This window comes from Lycorma delicatula, chromosome 1 (assembly GCF_047948215.1).
Source record: "Lycorma delicatula isolate Av1 chromosome 1, ASM4794821v1, whole genome shotgun sequence".
Taxonomy (NCBI): domain Eukaryota; kingdom Metazoa; phylum Arthropoda; class Insecta; order Hemiptera; family Fulgoridae; genus Lycorma; species Lycorma delicatula.
The window spans coordinates 26,662,980-26,686,627 of record NC_134455.1 but is presented as its reverse complement, the minus strand read 5'-3'; the positions used below and the strand labels follow the sequence as shown (position 1 = coordinate 26,686,627).

Sequence of the window (23,648 nt, the reverse complement as noted above, 5' to 3'; positions counted from 1 at the left end):
TTATTTCAGACAATAAAGTTTTAATTAAAAATAAAGCCAATAAGATATTAAATATGCTGGTGCTATTACTTTCATGTTTGATTTTTTAAAATGTTTTTAATTTTAGTGCTAACATATTAACATATTTGTTGTTTGTGTTTTTTAGATATGTTTTTATCATTTTTAAATTTGAAAAATAATTTCATATTTTTAAGAAATATGATTAATAATTTGTCTGCTACAGCTACAAGAATGCGATCCAAAGGGAAGTTATCTGGGATTTTGAAGCTTGTAACTGTTTTTAGATTTAATTTAGAAAACTTGAAGCAAAATGACATTGTAAAAGCGTATTTATATTATTAAAAGGTTTTCAGGTATCTCAAGGTTTTTATAATTGCTACTCTTAAATCCCAGTAAATTTTTAAGAAAAGTATTTGTTTCTTTTTTATACCAAAAACCATTATTACTGTTTTTAGAGAGTAAAAATGATTCAACAAGAAAATAACATTTTTGGGCGTAATAACATTTAAGTTATTGAGAATTATATTTAAATATTTTTTTTAAAAATTGGTATCAGTATAATAGTTTCATTATCTGACAACTAATTTTTAATTTTTTTATTTTATAAAAGTCCCATTTAAGAAAATAATCAATTTTTAAGTGTACTCAACAGAGAGAGATGATGTAGAAAGCAATATATAATTTATTTTAAGAAGATTAAATTATGCTACTAGGATGTAGTTTTCTAAGCTAAAAGTAAAAATAACAAATAAATGAAATAGTAAGTTAACAGCAATTTGCTATTTATTGTAAAATAGTTGGGTTGATCAGCATCATAATTTATCTACTTTTCATTGAATTTAAAAAAAAAAAATTGCCTTAAGTTGAATTAAGTTTGGTTTATTATATATATTTTGAAAACACAATTGTTATTTTATTCATAACATTTCTGAAAATCTGTTTTATGTACATATGATAATCTGGGATGGATTAACACCAGGGTCTTTTTTCTACAAAAATTAAAAGCTTATTTTTTTATGTGCTTATTTGAAAGAAAGTGACTTTAAAGCATCATCTGGTTTTTAAGACTTCAAACATAGACATGTTATTCATGAAATCTAAACAGTTAGAGTATGGTTTATATAAATTTTTGTAACTCTGATGCCTCAGCCATTTAAAATTTTAAAGTGTGATATTTAAGTCTATCATATAAATATCTTTTTTATTAAATTAGTTTATTATAATTAATAAATTTGTAAATTTCATTCTTTTTATGAAGATATATATACATATATACACACACATACAATAATATTGATGTATATCTCTGTGTAACATGATTTAAGATGCATCCATATATACTTCAGATTTTTTTAATTATCTGTATTATATTATTCATAGATCCCATACTACCTTTACTGTGGGTAGTTAAAAATTTATTTTAATTAAAATGGGAAGAACATTTTTTATTACTTTAACTGTATGCATATATGTTATAAAAAAAAGTGGAATTTTACCTGTTGACCATAAATGAGCACTGGCATTCCTAAGAAATTTTTCTTCATGCCGTTGGAAGATTATGTTAACAGAACATACAAATGTTGTATATTGAAGAGTACTCATTCAATGAAAACTGCTTTTTATCAGTGTAGTCTCCCTGACATGTAGTTTCTCATGAATTGCAAACATATCAAATATTGTATTCATGCTTTTGAATTTAAATTAATATTATTCATCCTGTTCTCCCTTTTCAAAAGGCAGATTTGTTGTATGTGAAATATGTTTATCTTGGATTACATGGTTTTATTTCAGGTACATTTTCATGTTAAAATTAGCTTATATACAAAACTGCCAAAATATTGTTATGATTTAATTTTCTGATGATATTGAATTTTCTGTTTTGAAATAATAAATTTTAAATAATCTTAATGTACATTTTTTTATAATTGTTTTTTTTTTCAAAAGTTTAACCACAGTTTACTTGTTAGTTTAACCATGCCAATCGGTGGATTTAATGTTTGTCATAAATAAAAATAAAAAAATATTTTTTTTTAGTCTTTAATTATGATTACGTTAATTTGAGAATTTAACTTTATTTATTTATTCAACAAGTATATCCCCCAATTTTTTGATTTTATTGATGGTAAAAAAAGTCTTTATTTCGCTGGTAATAAAATGCTAAATTAGTTGAATGAGAATCCAGTATGTTGACTACTACTACTACACTGTCTGATTTATAAAATATTAAAAATATTTTTTTCTTTTTAAAAATCATTGCTTTTTTTATGTTTTGTTATGCATGTATTAATTTCTAATAATTTATAACTTTTTAGTTAACATTTTATTATGTTTTGAGCTTCCTAATGCTTGTCGAACTGCTTAATATTCAGTTATTTATAGACTGCAAAATGCTTCCTCATTTGTAGTTTGCTGAATTCATTAAAATTTCTTCCAGTGGTATTATTTTTTGTCTTCCCGAATTTTTTTTTTCTTAATATTTTATTACCTTTTTGTATAAAATAAGGTTAATTTTTTATTTGTTAACAAATCTGTTTTTTGAGTTTTAGATAAAATAACTTCCTTTCAAATGTTAATATTTACTGCATTAAAAATTAAATGTAGCCTAATCTATTATAATAATAAAATTAATAAATTATTAATGGTTCAGGATAATTTTTCTAATACATCTTATAATAGCAAAAATCTGCTGTTTTGCATTCATGTATAACATATAAGAATGAAATTAAAATAATTTTTTACTTCCAGTTGTCCCATTAATTTTGAGTGCAGGTAATTCACTAACACTAATTTTCTACTAACCCACCATAAATATGTAGAACTATTTTATTCTTTCATTAGAGACAGACATATTCATTAAAGAAAACAATATGCACATCCCTATTTGTATTGCAGACAATTCAATTTCTTCTTCTTCTTCTTCTTCTTGCTGTATATACAATTTTTTTTCTGAGATTTAAGTTTTTCACTTAATGCGTCTTCTCTTACAATATGCTGGTATATTTTTTGTAGACATCCATTCAATTGTGTTTCAACTACAGAAAGTGTTAATTGATGTCAGTTTTAAGTTTTCCATTACAGTTACTGTTATATAGAATATTAATCTTACATAGAATCATTTAATATCGTGTGTGAGAATAAATTAAATATCTTCTTTTGTCAATATATTTTTGGTGCTTTGTTCATTCAAACATAATTACCTAAACTTGATCTGTCAAATTTTACTAAGCATATTGCTGTGTCTAACAGAAATTCATTGATAAATAAATTCTGATTTAGAATATAATGTTGTGGAATTACTGTACTACTTGTTTGGTGAGATCTAGTAAGTGGCCTAAGTTTTCTATAAAGATCATTTTTCGGAGTTTCATGTTTTGCAAAGGTATTGATACTATGAGAAATATCACAAAATTATTTTTACTGAGACCAATTATTTTTCTTATAGACCAATCACAGTCAATTGAGAATATAAAATGATTTACTATCAGGTTTTTTTTTTATTAACTATATTCAAAGTAGTAGCTAAAAATTCTTTCTTTCTGTAAAATTTACTTTGCAGGCCGTACTTTGGTGGTCAGGTTTGTTGAATAAGAAATAATTTTCTGAATATCTGTTTGTTTTTCTAACAAATGTATTTATTAAATTGTTGTAAGAGAGGAAAAATCCAGTATAAACATTGTTTTGGACCTGCTGTGTTATATGTCCTAGGTCATTATTTTTGTCTTACTTCTATCCAGCCTGTTGAAAGAGGTGGCCTTGGACAATATTATACAGTAGTAGTATTACCTTTAAGCCACCTCTGGAATTCGTAATTGTTATATAAAACATTGATTCGTTATTTGAAGCCGCAGACATTGTAGTTTGATATTTATTGTCCTCAGTATTTGTTTCTGAACTTCCCTTCTTTCTGATTTGTAACTTCTAGAGAGTAACTAATTTTTTTTTTAAATTTTATTGTTTTCATTAGTGTTAATGCATTCATAATTCTGTTCTTGATTTTTTTCACTAATATGGAAGTCACAGACTTTACTTAAATCTGCCTACTGAACATTTGAAAACAATTATTTACACTTAGTGGTATGTACTAAGTCATTCGTTGATTATACTGAATTTATTTCACTAAAGCTCAATAATAATATTTAACTGATACTCAATCATGACACAGAATATGGATTTTTGTACGTAAATAACCTGTATCTCCACAAGCATGTAATAAGAAGTCACCATTGATATCTCGATATCAACGTAACATTTGTGAAGCACATCAAATTAATTTAACAACAGTACAGTAATTAACATCAATTAAATTAATAAAAAAAGTCTAGTTTTTAGTAAACAATCTAGAAACACATAATTTATCTGCTCACAGCTGTTTTTATATTTCTCTCAGCCAAAGTACCAGTGCATCGGGATTGCCTCAAAAAGGTCTAGGCACATCTGCTTTGTTTTGATCAATTATGTGATATAGTAGGAGGTTGGAATTACTTTTGAGTAAAGAGAATTTTAGTAGATTTGAGAGTTGGAACAGCTGATCAATAAGAAACGTTACAATGCTCGCATATAAACATTTAATAATGCACTTTATTAGTAAAAAAAGTATCTAAAGCTGTATGATGTGATTTTTCCGTTCTCTCACATTTTTGTTTTTCATTTCCATCTTTATGAGTTGTATATTTTAAACTTTTAGCGTATGTAAGGTTTATGAATTCAAGATTTCCTTTAGTCTTTTACACCTCTCTAGTACCTCAACAACTTGCTTGGTATTTGTTGTTATTCTACTGGCTTGGTATTTTCTGAAAGATAAAACAGTCAACAGTCACCATGCCATTAATTCCTAATAAACAACTAACTGCCTCTGATTTATTTTAAATAGTTTTGGTGGTATCATCTAGTAGTGCTAGCTAACACAAGATGAAAGAATGATATTGCAACAGTGATCTAATTATAATGGCTTCTATCCAAGGAAGAATGCTTAAAAGATAAGAAAAAGAAGGGGAACATTTCCTTTATTAGGGATCATAAATGTTAAAGAAAGGGACGATTCTGTTAAGGGATAGATTCTGATCTGACTAGATCAGGATAGTTTATTGACTTGTTACATACCATGACCAGGGATAACCTCCATCAGAATTTTTATTAGCGGGCTATTTTTCCTCTATGTTTTGCCAAGAAAAATTACATATATCTTAATTAACATGTAACAAAGTAGAATGCAAAACCATTATGGCTTGATTGAAATGATGTAGGTCTCTATAATTTAAATCACAACTTAGTTTTTTTTTTTTTTTTGAAGAAAATTTATACTTTGAAAATGTTAACATTTAATGAAGTATAAAAAATATGATGTCTATAAATCATATTATTACCATTTGTTATTCAAATTTATTGTTCATTTGTCTGAAACCTGAATTAGAAAAGATTATACATAGCTAAATAGAACTGGATGTGACATCTTAAAAAAGTGTCTTTACTTAGCATTTACTGTTACACTGCATGTATTACACAATTTTTATTACTAATAACATCAATTTTAACATTTTGTATGGAAAAAGAAATAATAGGTGTTTTATGGTACTCATATTAAACTTTACTTTGAAAAATTGAGTTAAAAAAAAATGAGTTTTATTTTCTTAGTTTGTTATCTTTATCTAATGTAGCTTCTGCAGACAAGTAAACATTTATTTTTATTATGTTCCAAATTATATATCAATCCATTACAGTAATACACTATACTACAATATGACCAATTCATAGTTAATTTATATCGTATATACTCTTCTTTTTTTTCCTAATTAATGACCCTAAAATGTTATGTTTATTCATTAGTAAATTTAAATGAAAAAATGTGAAAACGAAAACTGACTTCTTTAATATATAAAATATACATGAACTGTTTAATAATAATTAAGTTACTATTATTTATTAAAATATTTTATTTTGTAAGATTGATTGTACTCTATAAAAAATCATTGGGTAGTTTTTATCTACAAAACAATTTAAAATAATATATTTTTGTGATATTTTATTACAAAATTGTAATTTATTATAAGACATTAATTTGGAAGACGTAGTATTTAATACTGTAGTTAAACCTGCTAGCAATGTAATTTTAACAGGTAATGTAAATGTACTACAAAAGTGATTTACCAATAATCCTAGTTATATTTTAGATCACCTTCCTGGAAAAGATATAAGATTGTATACATAGTCTCATTATTTTTGCATATACTTGTAATATATATATATATATATATTTTATTTGTTCATAATAAAGAGATGTGACATTATTATGTTATATTAAGACAAATTTCAAAGTGCATTATAAATAAGAGAAAGTGGTTACTTATGAAGTGTTTGTTTTCAGTAAAATGAAAGAAATAAGGGCATAATTATTTGAATTTTTTTTGTTTAATGTTTTCTCTGTGATATCTTCATAAATTTATCCTGCAATACATTAAAACCAAAAAAAGAAATAAAATTTAAAAAAAAACAACAATGTTTATTATTGTAGTTATACCTCACTTTCACAGTATGAGGTGCTACCCAAAAGTTCGGGGAATTTTACTATAAAAATAAAATACCTTACTATAACTTATAATTTCTACTGTCTCCTTCAAAGTAATCCCCTTGAGCATTGATACAGTTATTCCAGCGCTTTTCCCATGATTCCATGCATCTCTGGAAGTCTGCAGGTGTAAGTGTTCGAAGCACATTCTGCGTTTCTTCCTGAATCTCAATTGTGTTAAAACGACAGCCTTTCAATTGAAATTTTATTTTCAGAAAGAGAAAAAATCGCAAGGGGCAAGGTCAGGCGAATAGGGTGGGTGGGAAATCACTACCATCTTTTTGGAAGCCGAGGAATTCTGAACGGCTAGTGATGTGTACGCAGGCGCATTGTCATGGTGCAGAACCCAACTGTTGTTACCCTACAGATCTGAACGTTTGCGCCTAATGCTTTCATGTAACTGCTTCATAACTTACAATAGAACATCCCATTGACAGTTTGACCAAGAGGAACAAATTCCTTATGGATAATGCCTTTGATGTCAAAAAAAACAATCATCATGGACTTCACAGTGCTGCAAACTTGGCGTGCTTTTTTTGGCCACGGTGAACTTGGTGACTTCCAGTGCGACGACTGCTGCTTAGTTTCAGGGTCATACTTGTACACCCATGTCTCATCACCAGTTATGATGTTGGAGATGAAATTAGGGTCATCTCTTGCTGAATTTTTCAATTCACTACAGACAGCTATGCAATTTTGTTTCTGATTACTGTTGAACAGTCTCGGTACGAATTTTGCAGCAATGCTTCTCATGTTCAAATTGTCTGACAAGATGCATTGTTCAGACCCATATGACATTTGTACGATTGCACAAACATCATGGATTGTTTGTCTGTGATCTGCAACAATAGCCACTCGCACTTTCGCGATGTTTTCTGTTGTTGCGCTTGTTGCTGGTCTTCCTGAACGCTCATCATCATCATCGACTGTCATTCGTCCATCTTTGAATTGTTTGTACCACAAAAAAGTTTTACTTTTACTTATAGCATTGTCACCAAGTGTTTCCACAAGCATGAAATGGGTTTCTGCACCAGTTTTTTTAAGCTTGAAGTAAAATTTGATGCTCTTTAAAATCTGCCATGTAGAACTTCGCCGAAGCAGTAAAACACAACATTACACAACCGCACGAAAGTCAAGAATACAGCCTCTCACCGTCACAGCTGTTGGAAGACTGATTCACAAAGAAGTACTGTTAGCCACATCTAGCGGCAGCAGGTCGTACCAGCAATGGTTCGCGTGCGAAATTCAAATTCCCCGAACCTTTGGGTAGCACCTCTTATTTTGTTTGTAGATACAGACTCATGGATTTTTTCTTAAAAATATTTTTGTTGAATAGATAAATGATTAGCACTGTATAATACAGCATACTGAATAGTTGTTAACCCAGCATTAGTATAGATAAAATGAAATGCAGCTTATTTTCCTTTCTGTGAAATTATAGATTCAACAGTTTTTGAACATATTAAATTCTGTTTGTAAATAGTCAACATTATTTTTCAATCTTTTTGTTGTGAGGTTAGTGGTTAAATAGTGAAATTTTAATGCATTAATATACTAAACAAAAAATATATTTTTATTATTTATAATTTTAGGTATATGACTTAACATTTTTACAATTTTATATATATATTTTTTTTTAATTTTTTTTTTTTTATGATTTTACATAAAATATAATTATATAATTACATTAATTGTATATTTGATATGATTGATAATATTTATAAAAAATTCTTAACTACTTTTCAATAACCTTGTTCATTTTCTTTTCTTTCATCTGAATCTTTTGGGTTTAAGAGTGTTTGGAATGAGCCTAATGTTTCATTATACTGTAATTTACAAATCTGATTAATCAATATTGATCAGTGAAATGTAATTATACTTGCTTACAACAAAAACGTTATATAATGTTAACAGTAGTAACACATTAATTAATGTACACCTACAATATAAAGATTCCGCTACAACTTAAATTTGTCATTATTCAGTGGTGCAACGTGAGCTTGTTCCATGTATATAATATATCAGATATGTGCTTAATATATCTCAGAATTGAGATTCTTAGTTGGAAGCACTATAAAATCTGTTACTTCCTGTTCCTTTTATTTGTTTAATTAATTAATTAAATTACATATACTTTTAAAAAACATGTTTATATTCAGTCAAATAAATTTATTGTAGTTAATGTTTTTATAAAATAAATTAGCTATAATGCTTGAATGAACTACAAAAATAAGAGACTGTTTAATCGTCTGTAATTATGGTCAAATCAAACCATAAAGAACTCACTAGAAGAAGGGTGATAATTTACAGAATTTAAGCACTACAAAGAATTTTCATTTTTGTATTTGCATTGGAAATCTTGTGTTTATTCATATTTTGTGATAAATTCAAGGTAAAAAAATTGTCTTGCTGGCAGGTTTTATTCACTCAAGATTTATTTATTGCGATTGTTTCTGTACTGACTTTAATAGTGTAAAAATTCAGGTTGTAGATTATTTACTGAATTTTATTCACCGATATTTATACAGTCTGGATTAAATCCATTTATATATGGTCATATTGTTCCAGCTTTCTAGTTTTATTTTAGTTATGTTATATAGTATTACACCAGGTTTATTAAGATTTAAATTTTGATGAAATTAATTTTGTTACTCAGTTTTACAGGTTTTTTGAATATTTTATAAAAACTTTTTTTAATTTACTTAAAAAAATATTTTACGTCTTTCAAGCCTACTGTTTTGTTTTTTTTTTTTAATAATGATGTAATTAAATAAAATGGGAATTTGTTCTGTACAGCATTTTCCTTTTAATTTTATTTTTTTGTTCAGAGTGGGTTTGTTGTTGTCAACTCATTTTTTTGTTGTGTTTGAAAATAAAAATGTAGGTATTTTATTAATCTTCAGGTTTACTTTTATTGAAGTAATATTTTTACGTTAATGACATTTTTTCTTCATAAAAAAATTTTGATATTTATAAAAAAAATTTTATAGCTTAATCTTTAATATGTTTTGAAATCTGCATTAATTAATTTCTAAAATTATAAACTTGCAAAGTTTTGATGAACGTCATATATTACATGAGAGTGATCTATTATGTTTGTCCAACTTGTCACATGTTTGTGTGCATTTGGTTGTTTAGTCTTCGTTATTCTTGAAAGTTGTATCTAGAACAGCCCTTAATTTGAGAAATGTATTTTATTATTTTTGTATGTTTTTAAAATTTTTAGTCTTAGATAATTTAAATAATAAAGTACAAAGCTTAATTAATTTATAGCTGTTATATAAGAAACACAGAGGTGAAATATTCACCAAATTGGATTTGAGCTAGCTATGAGAGCATCAGAAATACTGCTGAAGTGAGAAATACATTTATTTCTATATATGTGATATTTGAATATTTATGTAGGTGTTCCATGTAAGTAATGAAAAATCTTCTTTTGTAAAGCACAAAAGTACTTTAATTCTATTATACTACTGTACTTTATCTTATTTTTATCTACATAACAGGATTATAAAATTGCTTCCTTGATATTTTATTTGTATGTACTTAATATATGAAAGTATAAAATAACTGCAGTCAACACATATTATTATTTAAACAATTACTTATAATTTATGTACTTATTGTGTACCTGTATTAATTATCTTAAAAATTGAATAAACAATACTTCTATAAGGAAATGTTTTTTATAAAAAAATGACATTTTCAAAACCTGTTTGAGTCTGTTAACAATTTTGAGCATTAGAGAATTTTAGTATTATCCTCATTTCTTATTTAAACTCTTGAATGATATAAATTCAGTTTCTGTTTAATTTTCTAAATGATACCTCTTGATTGTGTCATAATTTTAGACTCGTGTCACACCTAAAGAGTGAGGAACATTTCTTTTATAAAATCAATAATCTACTTTAAAATTATAACCAGGTTTTTATATGACAAATAAAAATATGTATTTGGTCAATATGTTTTTATTCAGTATCTATTTACTTACATTGCTGTTTATTATCAATATCTCCTCCCATTTTCTTCACTGCATTTTAAGTTAACAATAAAGTCTTATTTTTTGCAGATTAGAGAATCATTTCTATGTTTATGCTGCTACGTTATATTGAAGGTGTGAAGTGCATGGATGGCTGTCCACATGTCACACATACACACACACACGTAATTATATATATATATATATATATATTAAATAACTGATTTATTACGTCTTGCATTTAAATTCAAATGTTTGAAAATCTGTTTGTTTTTTTTTTTGTTTGCAATAGTTTTGTTACCAACTGACAGATTGTTTTCAAATTTTCAGGATACATTCATGTTGTTGAAATAAATAATAAAGAAAAAAATAATCCTCTTACTTCATTCTATCTCTCACCATGACAACAGAAATATAATGAGATAAAGTATATAATTATTTTTTCTTTAATGAAGAAAATAATTAATATTCTCAGAACTATGATGATGTCAGGAATCCAGGGAACAGAGCCCACTGACCAGTTAGTATTAAATAAAATGTACAAAATAACAGTGCTTGTTAATAAACCATTAAAGAACAGTTTTTTAATACATTTTTCAAACTGGTGTCTGTTACTTTGAAAAAAATGTTTATATATTGTGGACTAATTCTAATTATCAACCATTGTTTAAATTACATGTTTTAATACCATTACAAAAATTAATGATTTGAATATATAATATTAATTTTATGAATGTTATCATTTTGTGATTGAGACATTATAATTGTAGAACTGAAATTATTTGCACAAATATGAAATATCTTAATAATATTAGGTGTATGTCAAAAGTATTTTGACATAATTATTAAAGACAAGCAAACAAACTAAGGTATTCTTTCAAACCAGTATATTAAGCAATTTAAATCAAGAAATAACTTTTTTTTTTACATACACCTGAAAATCCACCACCTAGAAGTATAACCAGTCAAGCTTTACAATTAATTCCTAACTTTTTTCTGACTGTTAAGATTCAAGCTATTTTCAAAGTAATGTAAGTTAGTTGATGCTCTATTTCAGCTGTAAGGGTTGATCAAAGATACTCATCAGAATTCATGAATCTTCTGGGTGGGTAGTCAACATCATCTATCTGGATTAATAAAGGAATACAACGTTAAACAATGGTGGTTCTGAAATAGCAAGTCTAAATTTTAAAAGGGTTTCATGGTGCATTTCATCAAAAGTTTCAACTAATCTACAAACAGTATTTCTGTTTCATTACAATTACTAGTTATGATCTATTCCAACTGGTTTTGCGTAATATTTTTTTCTATTTAGATTAAGTCTAATGACTTTATTAGACTTTACCAAATATGGTAGTAGAAAATTTCCCTGGCTTTCATTTGTTTAGAATCCTGTGTGTTGTACAGAAATCATCCTTTAATTTTTATTCACATTCAGCATCTACAAGACCCATCTTACATATAGTTTTGGTTAGACTTGCTTTATCCAAAGTAAAAATTTTGTTCTGTATACTCCATGAAATTTTGGAAATTCTATGTTGAATGTAAACAGAAATCATAAATCAACAACTTTCTCAAATGTTAAGACATCTTTATCTTAGCATTACTGTAGGATATAAATTTTTGCTACTTGCATTGAATTCTTGGCAGTATTTTGTTTCAAGAAATGTAGAAATAATTAAACGATATTTCTTTTTAAAGAAATAAAGTCAACATCACTGTTCACAGGAATGTTTATTATTGCAACATATGGGAAGGCAAACTACTACACTGCTGACAGAATGGCCATAACTTACCAGAAAACTACTCCACAATCATTTAATCTGAATCAATTAATTAACAATTCCGTTCTTTTACATATGTCCCATTTAACAATTGAACATTCCCTTTTTTTAAATAGTACTGGGTCGTTATTACTGCGGTTATTAGCACTAAAAAAATCTTAATATCATACAGTAAACTCCATTGTGTTTCCTTAACAATGTTGATTTGACGAGTTACTGAACACAGTTTTGGGTCCTTGTATCCTTACAGGACAAACTTTAATTTTCAGGATGCTATTACCCTAGACATTCTAGAACCACCAATTTGTGAGGAATGCAGGTTTATCATACCATTTAGAAACCTTTATTATTATCCATTATCTTTATTTTTGTGCTTACTGCATAAAAGGTTTAAACATTTTTTAAAACCTGAAATACTCCAATTAAGGTATCGTTAAATCTGTCAATGTTTTTTCCAAATAAAGTTCTTTTTTAATTTCAGTCCTTATATTTCTATAATTTGTTTTTCATTATTTTTAAAGACATAATAGTGAAATTTAATTATTCTTAAAGAAAATTAAAATTCTGTATTTGATCTTTTCTAGTTTTAGTTGATAGATTTCCCCAGAATAAATTATCTATTACTTTTACGTATTTTCTGCAGTCACAATATACAACAGTAAATCCATGAATAAATTGTGTTTCACTTTATGAAACTATGAAGGAAAACATTTAAAAAGCCAGTATTGAGATATGAAATATCTTTATACAATAATTCATGCATGTAAGTAATTCTAATCTGATTTTACTTTCTTATATATTCTTAATTTTGTTCCAATTTTTGCTTAGTAAAATACTATCATTTTACTTTTACAAAACATATTAGTATATTATAGTTGATCTTTTTTTTTAAACAACATAAAGGAAAATTCCCAGGCCACATAAAAAAAAGTTATGTTTGTTCATTTTCATAAAAGCTATTAACTCAATCTCTACAAGCCTCCAGAATTATTTTTCATTGTTTATTATTTATGTTTATTCTCATTAGTAGTAGGAAAAATATTTACAGGATTTAGAATCCAGTTGTCATCTATTGACTGCAAGCATTGTTAGTTACATTCATAAATGTGAAAGACATTGGGCTGTAGCAACGAAGAATGACCAGATCCATAAAGTCAAAATAAATTATTCTTGATTGAAGAAGGAAGAAAACAGTTTCAAAGAATATTTTGTGATGTAATAAAAGTATAGCCCAGACTTAACGCTACATGCAGGCTTTGCTTGCTATAATCATATTTAACCTTATTCTATCTGCTTTATCCTCAGTTTTTCAACAGAAATACTTATTAATGTCTGAATTACTAACACCAGTAATATATTTGTTATGCATGCAAATCACATCATAAACCGTATTACAACATATACATTTTACATTGCAAACTTTTAGTTTTAACAGTCATTTAATTCATGAAATGTGTTACTCTTGATTGAACAATGATTATATAATTTTATTACATTTGATTTTTTTCTGTGATATTAACTGCTACAGTTATTACTTGCTGAAGAATGTAAACAGCATTTATTAAAACTAACAGCACTGCTTTGTTAAACTTCAATGATCTGTTGAAACTATTTTATTAATCATAGCATCAACCCATTGATACTTATCTTCACTTCATTTTCTAGGACTCTACTCCATTTTAGTGTTCCAAAAGTAATCAACTGATTTTTAAGGGGTACACTTGTTATCCAGGACTATTAATTCATACTACGTATAAATGTTGTAATAATTTCACTGTTATGTTCAATTTTCAGTTTTACAGTTGAATAATAAACGGGAAAACTTACTTACTTTTTTTTTTAAATTTGAGTTAAAAAAGAATTATTTTTAAAAGGTCTTGAACAAGAAATAAGTATCTTTAAAGTTTGGTTCAGATTATTTCATATGAATATAAACCCATCTGTTCATTTTTATTTAAGTATATTGGAATCAAATATCTTAACTAATGCTTTTTAAGATTTTTTTATAGCTGTTAATTCCAGTTATAATTCTTTCACTTTTAAAGTTAAGTGTTACTGCATTTTTATGCAGTTTTATTTGTATTATTTCATTCATTAAATTTTTTTTTAACTTTAAAATTTAAACTTCTAAATACTATAAAATAAGCGTAGCATTAAAATTGAGAGATTATTAATAAGTAACTGATGTGTTGATTGACAGTTTATTTTGTGAAATAGGATTCATTGATTGTAATAATAATAATATTTATGTTTTGGTGGTTCAGTGTGTGAATTCTTAATTTGAATGTACTTATCTGATTTATTTTGAGTTGATTTAATGATATAGAATGTGGTTTAATGAACGTTTTATAAATAGTAATGTACTGTACTGTATTATATTGTAGAATTTAACAATTCAGCTGCACAAGCCTGTTATTACATTGTATTTTTAATTTATTGATTGATTCTAATTATTATTTACAACGGAATAAAGATTTATTGCATAACTATTTAAATTTAATCTGAATAGCAGTTATTTTATTATTTAGCAAATGCAGAAAAATTATTATAAAAAGGACCATTTTTATTAACTGAAATGCATATAAAGTAATAGATTATTCTGCCCTTAATTATTTTGTGTATGCTGATTTTATATATTTTAGCTATTCAGTCTGTTGAAACCGAAATTTTTTCCGGTTGGATTTACAGTCAGTGAATGATCATGAAATATATGGATAAATTTAATACTGTGTTGTTTATTGTGCTGTGCTTAGTTTAAGCCAGCATTTAAATTATCACTACCCTATCTTGAATTACAAATAACGCGTAGTAAAACATTTAAATGTTAGAAACTGAATCTGAATTTTGATCTTGAGACTATTACCAATGTAAAAAGAATATATCAGGGTTTTAATTTATTATAAGGTGTACATCTTGATTTAAGGCTAGCATCAAAGAAGAAAAAGGACAATTTCAGTTATGTGCATGATCATCAATTGATTTACCATTCAACACCACTACTAGCAAAGATAGACACTCCTGACAGAAAGTCTTCAGGGTTTTGCAGTTTGCTAAATGTAAATCTCTAGTTACAGTTTGCTCATTCCATAGAAGGTTTAGTTGGGATCCTCCAAGTGACAATAACATATGTTAATGACATAATTAAATTGAAACAACCAAATGTCTGTGTGATGGGAAGAGTACGAGATGGCCAAAAGATATCTGAAGAAATGTTGAACATATCAGGGAGTCTTTTGTAAGCAGTCCTTAAAAATCTATTGGAAAGGCCAGCTGCAAACTAGTAATCACAGCGGAGAATGTTTTAAGAACCACTTGCATATGAGTCCTACCTTTATAGCTGTTTGTAAGCAGACTTTGAAGCCTAACAACTATGCTGTCCACGCTGACTTCACAATCAAAATGTTCCAGCAAGAAGATGATGACTCTCTTGATCATATTGTGTTTAATAATGAGTCAACAATTCATCTTATTGGAAAAGTTAACATAAATGTCCATACTGGCAGAAATCCATTTTCAATGGGGGTCAAAAAATTCCCATTAACTCATCATTTGAAAGGGACTCCACAAAATTAAATGTTTTCTGTGCAATATCTCTGTGAAAAGTTTACATGCTTTTCTTTTTTAGTGAAGTAAGTGTAACAGGAGTTGCTTATTTGGATATGCTGTGTACATGGTTATTTCCTCAATTCCAAGATAGACCAGAGAACTTTATTTGGCAACAAGATTGTGTGCCACCTCACTGGCATAAACTGCACAAGATCAGTTAAATTATTTTTCTCCCACTGCTGAATTGTTTGGCATGAATCAGAGAACAGAGCTTGTTTGTAGTCTCTAAGGTCACCTGATCAGATTTCATGTGATTTTTATTTTGGGGTTTTATAAAAATTTTTGATTTATGCCTACATTACCTACTGATCTATACAATTTGAGGTGTAAGATTGAAGCAACTGTCACTTCTATTACTTTAGACATGCTAGTTAAAGTAAGGGATAAACACTTCTATTGGTTGATGTACCGCATGACAAAAGGTGCTCACATTGAACAGTTTTAAAAAACTGTAGCAGTTGCTCTATCATTTATTTGTGATTTATTACTGTAACTCAAGGTTAAGAGATATTAAATAACTTTAAAACTCCAATGTTCTTTTATGTACACTGAATAATATATATAATAACAGTCATATAATTGAAACAAGTATATTATAAATTATGGATAAAAATTAAAACTGCATCTTACTTAACAACCAGCCCTTTGATGAAAAACAGCTACTAGTACGATGTAAATGAAGTATTGTGATCGCGAAATGTTTGGTTTTCAGATTTCAACAGAAATATCCATTTTTATTAGTTTCACCGTGACGACTGTATGTACATCTTGTATAACTCACAGGATTTTTGATTTTTTGGATTAAGGACTGTTGTAACATCTAGTTGTGCACCTCCCCTTTTGATTGCAATCGACTGAACCAAAAGTGTCCCAAAATCCTAAAAAATTTGAATTTTGAACTTTTTCTTAACTGCAATAATAAGCCCTCATTGAGAGTTTTTCAACTATATATCATAATTGGTACTTACTTTCATTGGTTCCAGAGTTGCAGCCAAATAAAATTTTAATTAATTAATTATTTGGATCTTACAAGGGAAGACACATCAGACTTAATCACCTTTTTTTTTTTAATTTATTTTTTTAACCTTTTTTTAATTTAAATATATTGATTTATAAATAATTATTAACCTGTGATTGTAAAAAAATTTACAATAAATAATTTTAAAAAATCAGAACTTATTAATGAAATAAAATTTTGTGTACTTCTAAAAATGTGTATATATAATTTGAGAGGCATTATTACATATGGGTATATATAATAGATTTGGTGAAACATGTGATTAATATTAATATTAATTGAAAATTATAATTTAGAATCGTATTATTTTTAGATTTTCTAGTTTAATTTTATTTAATTATTCTGAAATTTCTATTTAATTTTATTTACATTAAAGTTAACTACAGAATGACTGAAAAATAGACCCTCACAAGAAGAACATATACACTGAGGCATACATGCCCGATTTTAATAAATTGCAGAAAATTCTTATCTTTTAGTTCATTACTACTCTGATTTTGTTAGACAATATTCTTCCAAAGTCTGAGTTGATCATCATTTTGTTTATTTGCTTTTTGTTGCCAATCATTTAATCACTCTTTGGTTTGATATAATTCTTCTGATCTTAATTTGTGTACACATTCTCTAGTTTGCAAATTTTCTCTCTACATTATCATCTTCTCTTAATCGTTTTATTCTTTCCTCGGTATTAATATTTTCTTCCTCTTTTTATTTATCATTTTCTTAATCGTTTTATTCTTTCCTCGGTATTAATATTTTCTTCCTCTTTTTATTTATCATCTTCTCTTAATGTTTTTATTCTTTCTTTGCAACATTTTCTTCCTTTTTATTCTTTCTTTGGTTTTAACAATTTCTTCCTCTTTATATTTATCAACTCTTAATTTTGTTATTCTTCCTTGTTCTTAACATTATCTTCATATTCATGTTATCGTTTTTAAAAAAATATATTTCTTCATATTATCTTTCTTTTTTCTGTATGATTGTTTCTTTTTAATCACCAAATAATCCGATAATAAAAACTGAATATTTAATACCATAAGATCAAAATTTACATTTGTAACCAGTATACAGGAGTTCACTAAATAGAATAGTTTAATTATTATTAACTTTTATTTATATGACACACCAGAAATCTGAAACTTTTATTAATCAGCAACTCATGAAGATATCAATAATAATGATATAGCAATACAACCAATAAAGGGATTTTTACTCTATCCTAATATTTCGTGCAATATTGTTGGATTAATTGTATAAATATTTGATTTTAATGAAAACTAATATTTCAGTAATTCTGTAACTGTCCACTTCATTAAAGAATTGGAGGATCGTATCTCACTTTCAAATGAAATAAATGTAAATGAACTGCAGCAAAAAATATGTATATGTAATTTAATAGGCGTACAAGGAAGTCTGGAAAAAACTGATGTGATCACCACATCAGGTGATCACATCAGTTTTTTTTAAATTTAGAGAAATACATTATTTACTTTTTTCTGATTGCCACACGTACTATTTTGTCAATCTCGTCATTAATATTGCTCTTCTAGAGTGTAGTCATCCACCAAATTTCATATACAGCTTCCTTACTTATAATTAATTTTTTTTACAAAATCATTTGTTGAATTTCAAGCAGTTATAAAATTCAAGCTGTTACTCAGGTAAAAACAGATTAATATAAACAAATTTTTACTTGTTAAACTATTCTTCTATTTTAAAAAAGGGTGATTTTTGTTTTTAAAAAATGAGTTTCTGAATAACTAAGGTTGTTTGTATTTTTTACTCTATTCTAAAACTGTCAAAAATATTCATTTTTTTTAGTTTCATTAATACTGTATATTTATTTGTTAATATTTATTATTTCTCCTTATTTCAATCTTTTTGTATTTATATTTTTTTAATCATCTATGGACGATTGTTAAAAAATCAAACATCTAGTTTTGCAGTTTAAGTAAATTTTTTTGTAAATAGTTGATCGTTTTTCTGATTTATTTATATGAGCAGTTAACTAATGTACAATGATTTTTGTAATTACAATGATGTAATTAAAACTGAGTTTCTATAAGCTAAATTTAAAGCCCTATTGTCTATGTATCTTTGAAATTTAATTTTGCTGTCAATTATAACCAGACTTGAACAGAGATGGTTTTTGGTTTATTTTGAAGTAGCATAAGGCTACTTTCACCACTTTTTAAAGAAAAAAAATGTCAATAAAACATAGCTGAGCTAGTAAGAAGACAGTGTTTGAGGATTTTAAAATTGTTGAATTTTTACAACCTGTAATGTAATCTGATATTGGGAGGCCTGTGATGATATCAATTAAGTTGGCAGTTATCATTGTAATGGTTTACTAGTGAATTTTAAGCTTTGTAATAATGTTCCAGATCGGGCCTTAAGAGAGGGATTTTAATGGTTTTTTAAAACAAAACATACAGCACTTTAGTCTTTCCTGCATTATCATTAGATATTTGATGAAGCTAATATTTGATACTGTTACAATATGTTATTATTGCTAAAGAGTTATGCTGAATAGTAATTGAAATAAATCAAGATACAAACTTGTTCAAAATAAGATTTTGCAAAAAATTTTGTTAAACTCTGTAACTAGATGGCCATTTCAATTGTTAAAAGGCCATTATCGGCAAACATTGTGGAAAAACATTGTGTGCATAAATAAATCAAAAAAAGAAGAAATAAAAAGTGTTACTTGATAATGCTGTATTTATCAGCAATAAATTCATGAAATTCAAAAAGTCCTGATTTTTAAATACAACAGAATTAAACTTATTGTTTAACAATTTATATATATATAAAAGAAACCCTACATCAAAATAAAAGAAACCATATGAACAGGTGTCCCTTCGAACTGGGAATCAGCATAGCCAAACATAACACAAATCTTTATTTTTCTGAGGACTTACTAAAAGCTGATTAGTAATCTGCTGGCATGAAAGTAAGGAATTTTTTCTTCCTTACAGTTTTCTTTTTTTGAATCGGCAAGAATCATTTCTAAATCCATACCTATTTTGGAGGTTGTCAAACATTGTAGAGGATTCTACAATGTTTGACAAGTAGAAGGTAGAGGTTTAACAGTCAGTAGTTTCCACATTCACTATATGATTGTCTACCTTCTCCGGTAAGCATATATATTATATTATTTGTGTGTGACCAAATTTCAGTCTTGTCAACATCACTTATAACCCAGAAAGTCAGATTTGCATCGCTCTAACATTTATATTGAGTAATCTTGACTGCATTTAATTTTCAACATTGCTTGTTGTAAGTTAATGATTAGATATTTTTTTATGTTTACCACTCGAATGTGTATTATAAAAGTATTATCACATCTTGTTGTCATTCTGGCGATCTGTGCTTTCATTTCCTGAAATAATTGCAGTCTGTGTAAATACAAACTGCTGTCTCATTTGGTATAACACATACATAATGGACAGGATCATTTGTAATAAAAGCATCTTCAATGTTTTTATTCAAAATAGCACTTAAAGAATCATAACATGTAAGTACTTGTTCTTTGAAGAAATGTTTTGTGTAGCAAAAAGCAGGTTGTAAAGAAATGAGCTCTGCCATATATACACGGCCATGTCTAGCAGCAAGCGAAATCTAATCTTGCTGTTATATTGGGGAAGAGAAATTACTAAAAAATCTGGCAAAGCAATTTTTTATTTAATTCCTAACTCACGATACCGTATTCCCGCTGGAATAGGTTTCGCGGTATTCATATAAAGCAATCATTGAAATTATTATTAAAAGATATATTTACGGGTAGGGTAAGGCCATATACTTGTTGCATACCTTAATAGTAGAATCTCTTTTGTATAATGTATTGGCATTATGCCAGCTTCAGACATAAGACTAGACACCGGACTTGTTCGGAAAGCGCCTCGGGCATACCTAATTCCATTACTGTGCATAACGTCTAAATTTCTTAGATGCAGCTTTTAATCAAGCTTCGATTGAACAGTGCTTTATATGACCACAGTAATATTTCCTTATTTGAATGTCAATTGGTATATTAAAAATATTGAGGACTTTCTTGCATCTAACACCCAGATGCTGTATATATAACCCCATGCTTTTGTTATTTTCTTCTGAAATAGCTATCAGTTTATTAACGGCAATCGTGAACAAGGTACTGCTCAACGGCGAGCCTTGTGACATACAATTTTCTGATGAATACTCTTATTAACCCGTACTTGCAAAGTACGTTTGTTCATAGAGTTGCCAAGCAATACTGATAAATTGTCACGAACGCCCCCGTTCAAGTAGTTGAAACATTATTCCGTGACGCCGAGTTATATTAGAAGTCTTCTGCAGATCGAAGAAGATTGCAACACAGTATTTCTTCGTGATGAAATTATTTTATATAATATTTTCTAAATTTATCATAGTCGAATCTTTATCGAAATCCTGGTTGGTTGATGCAAGGATAAAAGACCTCTTTCTAAAATCCAAACTAGTCAATTATTTATCATTTTCTGAAATTTTTCCGATAACCGAAATCAAAGAAGACGGACGGAAACTGTTGAGATCTGTCTTACTTCTATTCTTTTTTGGAATTGTAACTATCTATGATTCCCCGCCATATCTGATTGTACAAAATCTAAGTTTTTCAGCGGTGCTTAGCTGGCTGATCATGAAGTTATTATTTCGTCTTCGTTATGTATTTCGTCTTGACCCGATGCTGTATTTCCCGCCTTTTCTCCAACACTTTCACAAGTTCGTGTATTTTAAAAGGTACATTGTATAAAAGATCCAAAATTTTGTTCAAAGATTTAAGTGACCCTTCAAATTTTGTTTTTCTTAAACTCATCATAAATCTTGAAGTAATCGTCAGAATTAACCAACCGTTTTATTGACTTTCGAATCGATTGATAATAATTCAATCTATTACATCGTCTTCAGACTAAAGACAAGGTATGAGGGTAAAGTTTGTACGCCTACAGATGGTCTTTACTTTCTTCCTAATGTCTGCTGCAGTTGTATTTCTGATAAATTGATTTATAGTCATATAATGACATATAGTCTATAAATATGGTATAAAAATTTTTACGGTATAAGCATTGGAATTTTTTATAGATTTTCAGACACTACAACGTAGCGAACGTTTTCTCTTTCTAAGTACTCTTCCATCCCTTGAGATAATGCACCCTTCCCAACGCTACTACCACATCTGGAAATAGCCCTGGTACCTCTGCTCGGGTGCGTATGCAAATTTTATTTAATATTTTCAATTCTCAAATCATTATGTTTTCAAACAAGATTTAATTTAAATAATTAAGAAAAATTCAACTAAATTCCAGGTGAGGTCGTGTGGGTGAGGAACACAGATGTAGTTTTGCCAAAATATCAAGAGCGAAGTGTCAGCGAACGAATTGTGATGAGGATCCAGGAGTTGTTTCTCTGCAGCTCAGTTTTGCCAACATTTTTCAATATTTCAAAACAATACCGGTGATGAAGAGATTGTTCTTTGGATAAGAAATCAAGATGCACGATACCGATGATGTCAAAAGAATCACGTCAGCATGACTTCTTCTTTGACTTGTGAATTTTTTGTCTCTGTAAATTTTTTTGATCAGTCGTGAATATTAATTTTTTCTTTCCAAGTCGTGTAAATAATATCCGCGTTTTATCACCGTATTTGTTTTTTATAAAGTTTTCATTCTCATTATCACGATCAAACATTTCTTGATCTATAGTAAACCACATCTTTGATACTGTAAGTCGAGGGACGAAAGTTACAAAATGCATTTTTAATTTGTTCAGTATCTGAGAAGAAAAGATTAGAAGCTTTTGAAATGTGGTGCTATAGAGAATGTTAAAAATCAAATGGGTGGATAAAGTGACAAATGAAGAGGTATTGCGGCAAATAGATGAAGAAAGAAGCATTTGGAAAAATATAGTTAAAAGAAGAGACAGACTTATAGGCCACATACTAAGGCATCCTGGAATAGTCGCTTTAATATTGGAAGGACAGGTAGAAGGAAAAAAATGTGTAGGCAGGCCACGTTTGGAATATGTAAAACAAATTGTTAGGGATGTAGGATGTAGAGGGTATATTGAAATGAAACGACTAGCACTAGATAGGGAATCTTGGAGAGCTGCATCAAACCAGTCAAATGACTGAAGACAAAAAAAAAAATTTGTTCAGAAGAACATTGCGACACTCATCAAAATGTTATTACCCGATTTTCTTACGGTGATTGGAAGACATTCAAGTAACATGACCATCGTCACATTGAGGACAGTCCCGAACGCCATCATCTGTTGGCTGATGACAGTTCTTAAAACACTCACAATAACGCATATAGCTCATTCAGTGATAGACGTAAACTTGTCTTATTATTTCATGATTTTCCATAAAGGTTTGTTCACTTTTTAAGCAAAATCTGATTTTAATTTATTACTGATGATTATCAACCATCTAGAATTTAGAATATCGCATAACATACTTAATGACCATGTGACCAAATAGCTCACTGAAACTTCTGTGTGACACAAGCGACGATAAATTAGTCACGACAGCTTCACCAACAAAAACCAAAAGTACCAGAACTTTTTTTGAACTTTTTTTTCCCCTCATCTATGTAAACATCGAAATGAATGTCCATTTTTCATAACATTGTCGTGTAGCCAGTCGTCAGAGATGTTGGTAATTTTCTTGCGGTCTGCTATAATATA

The 23,648-nt window shown here is 28.0% G+C and overlaps 1 protein-coding gene across 2 annotated transcripts in view; it reads left to right on the top strand.

The window, feature by feature from the left end:
- LOC142333892 (macoilin) overlaps positions 1 to 11,191 on the top strand; it is a 94,754-nt gene extending 83,563 nt beyond the window's left edge. Inside the window, exon 15 of one of the 2 annotated variants that reach the window (XR_012758757.1) lies at positions 146 to 400. The gene's annotated coding sequence lies outside the window, so the exon portion shown is untranslated. Of the gene's footprint in view, positions 1 to 145; positions 401 to 10,631 lie in introns of those variants that run through there. The other variant, XM_075381634.1, reaches the window with a different exon arrangement.
- Positions 11,192 to 23,648: the final 12,457 nt, after the last annotated feature.